Raw genomic sequence first — 4,029 nt, 5'->3', positions numbered from 1 at the left:
TGTGACCTATTTTGGATTTTGACGGCTTTATTTGAATATTCCAGATACTATTTTGACTTCCAATCATCAAACTTTGTCAGTTGATGGGTCTTGAGTCTTCAGAGTGTGTCGACCAAAAAGTAGGTCACTGTGACCTACTTTTGGAATTTGACGTTTATATCTGAATATTTCAGATACTATTTGACTTCAATTATCAAACTTTGTCAGCTGATGCATCTTGAGTCTTTGGAGTGTGTCGACCAAAAAGTAGGTCACTGTGGCCTTCTTTTGGAATTTGTCCGATATATTTGAATACTATTTGACTTGTCAGTGAATACATTTTGAGTCTTCAGTGAGTCAACCAAAAGTAGGTCACCGTGACCTACTTTTGGACAGTTACATTTAAATTTTCAGGTACTATTTGATGAATCTTGGTTAGTGAGAAATTTTCCCTGTTCTACAATGTATCAGAAGAGCGATTCTAGGCCCATGGGCCTCTTGTTTATTTAGCTTATATAAATTAGATAGATCGATGCCAATGAGACTAGTCCCTTGAAATATTCCCGAACACCTTGATACCCAGCCCATGACATACAGTTCCTGTAAAAGCTGACATACCGTCAAAGCAGTGACTTGTGTAACACCGAATGGTGCAACCGAATGGTGCAATCACTTATTTTTATACCCCCGAACGAAGTTCGGGGGGGGGGGGTATATATAGGAATCACTCTATCTGTCTGTCTGTGCAGATTCGTGTCCGGGCCATAACTTCTTTGTTCTTTGACATAGGCATACTATATTTGACACATGAGTGTATCACCATGAGAGGATGTGTCGGGTACCTTCATGACCTCCATATGACCTTGACCTCAAGGTCAAAATTAAAAGTTTTTACAATGGATTCGTGTCAGGGTCATGACTTCTTTGTTCTTTGACATAGGCATATCATATTTGACACATGAGTGTATCACCATGAGACGATGTGTCGGGTACCTTCATGACCTCTATATGACCTTGAACTTTGACCTCAAGGTCAAAATTGATTACAGGGTTTTGACATAGTCATACCATAAAACATGGGTGTATCACCATGAGACTATGTGTCATGTACATTCATGACCTCTTTATGACCTTGACCTTTGATCTGAAGGTCAAAATTATAGGTTTATACCATGGATTTGTGTTCGGACTATATCTTCCATTTTCTTCTACAAAGGCATACCATATTTTTACACTCAGGAAAGAGGTAATTTATACCTATTATCAACACCCTTTGGGAGATTGGGGTAAGCGCGGGGGGGGGGGGGGGGGGGAGGGTATTCTTAGTGAGCAGTGCTCACAGTACCTTTTGTTCAACTTTGAATACAGGATCCAGATGTGCTCCACAGCAAAGTTCCCGCAAGAAACGGTTTAGGTGTTCACCAAGTGTGATCATTCAATTACCACAAGGTGTGTCCTTGAATATTCCAACTTTTTTATCGTTAGCTCATAAAAAAAGTTGAACTGTGTTACGTAATAGCCAAGGGGTATTTACGTCGAGAGGGCTAAAGAAAGGATAAAGTCTACATACCAGCACTCTACGAGCCAATATCAACCAAGATAAATATGTGCATGTGATGCATTAAACAGTATATCAAATATTAATAACTGTTTATTCAACCGTAATTTTTAAACATTTTCTTAAGTGACTGTTAAGTACAATGTTCTACATGTTCATATCTTCGGGAATTAAGCACTCGTTTTTTTTGTTTTTTGGTTTTTTTTTAAATTTTGATATCATTTTTTCATTTATTATTATATTTTGCAAATCCTTTATGACTAAAACAGAACTTGTGTGTCAAATAGTCTAGCATATAAATAAAAGATGCACTACTGATTGTCATTGTTTTACTAAGTATATTTTATCAATACATGTTGATTTTGAATCCATTCAGGAATGAAGATATTGAAAGTATAAATCTGTTAATGTTATGTGACCATTCAGAGTTCTTTATGATCCCGGATAATTCTGCAGTCAGCTGTTTCCAAATAATCAAGTTGCAGAAATAAAATTCTATCACTTTGCAATGTTCTTTGTTCACTAAGAGTCCTTGATGATCCGGATAATTTTGCATGCAGTCGGCTGTAGTCCAAACACAATAATTCATATTGCACAAAAGCTGGCCCTGTATCAGGTGATAGTAAGGATGGCTGGACTTAAGGGAGAAAATACTCTTCCTGTATTCTAAATGTAGGAAAAAGTTTATACATAATGTACAGTGAAGACTATAATAAAGGAATCCACAATAAACAGGCGTTAATTATACATTATACAGAAGATACACATTCTACAAATTCTCTACCACATTATTGGAAGGAACAACCACTGATATTACTCTCTCCAGCGTTTGCCTCCTGACATCTTTAGACAAGAACTGCCCCCGCCCTGTAATTTCTTCAGGGCCGTAAATTACATGGAGGCGGAGGAGGCAGCTGCCTCCTCCAACTTTTGAGCCAAAAAAAATTAAAATTTAAAGTTCATTAGAATTTATGTTGTTTCCAATAACTAAGAACATGATACCTCCCTTAAAAAGCATTCCAAATCTTTCTTTTAGAATGAGTTAGTCAAGTAACATCTTAGAAGGCCCTAGAATCAAGGATTTTGCACGAAACGTGTTCAGTGTGCACAAAATGTGCTCAGCGTCTGGGGGCCTGGGCGGCCCCCAGACCCCCGCCTAATTTCCTGCCTCCTCCAAATTGAAGGTTAATTTACGGCCCTGTTCTTGCTAAATATATACAAACTTAATCTAGCCATAGATAATCAAGTTATCTTAATACTAATACCAATTTCTGCAAATTGCTTAAACAATAATAATAATGATAATAAAAACAAAACACAGTGAAGTAATAGGCCATAATACATTGTATAACCATAACACACCCCCCCCCCCTTCAATTTTAGTCACATCACATAATTATCTACTTGAGTTACATTGTACATTTAGGCATAGTTGTTTGAATTAAAAGAGAAGTAAGTTGAATTAAAAGTATAAATGAATTGCGTAATTATCGAATAATCATTCATGAAGATGAAGGTATACTTGCAGTTACCTGGTTACTTTATACAACTTGTTCTCCATCGACACTTGAACCACTGCATTGACAATGTACTTCAACTTGTTAAACAGGGACATAACAAATGGTTGTGGTACACAGCGTTCTCTGATTTATGCATAAGCGTTGGTTTTTCGGACGTGTAGTTGGCCCGATTCTATACTCGTAATACCGAATCGGATTTGTTTGTCACCGGAAACGCTTCACCGGAAGTGACGAGAAACGAAACTTACAGCCCCTTACTACGAATATATAACATGCTAACGTGACTATCTTACAATCAGTTTTGTTTTAACTGCTGTGAAAGCTCCCGAGACAAGATTCACAATCTGACGATCGCGCTACGTTCTCTCAATTTCACAAGGGAGTTGCCAGATCGTGAGTGGTCGGATTTCTAATCTGGGGCTTGATTATCTATGACGGGATGCAAAAATGAATTCCCCCATGCCGACAAATTGCCTGTAATGATTGGAAATTACAATGTATATTGCTGTTAACTTGATCTATGTTGTTGCCTGCTTGTCAATTGGGCTAGTAAAATAAAATATTTCTACTTGTAAAGGAAATGTTTAGTGTTCAGACATGTTTATACTTGTAAAGCAAATGACTTATGATGACAATATAGTCATTCGCACAATGATGAGTAACTGTTGAAATGAAGTTTTTTCTATATACACGGTATATATCCTGAGTGAGCTTGATCTTTACAAAATTACCTTGAGTGACCTTTGCCCGAAAATCATTTGCCTATTACTTATTTCAATTGTGTGGTATATGATCAATACATGTGCCAAATCTGTTCAAATAAGGAACTTTTATGTTTTGAGTGACCTTGACCTTTCAAAAATGACCTTAAGAGACTTTGGTCCAAAAGTCCTTGTCCCAAGGAACATTTGTAATCAATTTCAGATGAAAGGTTTAGGAGATATGAGCTCGAACGGACGGACAGACACGACA

The 4,029-nt window shown here is 37.2% G+C and overlaps 1 long non-coding RNA gene across 1 annotated transcript; it reads right to left on the bottom strand.

Moving 5' to 3' along the window:
- Positions 1–1,809: 1,809 nt before the first annotated feature.
- On the bottom strand, positions 1,810–3,461 carry LOC130054229 (uncharacterized). The gene is made up of 2 exons (XR_008802520.1): positions 3,070–3,461; positions 1,810–2,203 (listed from the first exon to the last, which is right to left on the bottom strand). It is a non-coding gene; the product is annotated as an uncharacterized LOC130054229 (long non-coding RNA).
- Positions 3,462–4,029: the final 568 nt, after the last annotated feature.

This window comes from Ostrea edulis, chromosome 4 (assembly GCF_947568905.1).
Source record: "Ostrea edulis chromosome 4, xbOstEdul1.1, whole genome shotgun sequence".
NCBI lineage: Eukaryota > Metazoa > Mollusca > Bivalvia > Ostreida > Ostreidae > Ostrea > Ostrea edulis.
Note: the sequence above shows the minus strand (reverse complement) of the source record. Positions and strands in the feature narration are given on the sequence as shown.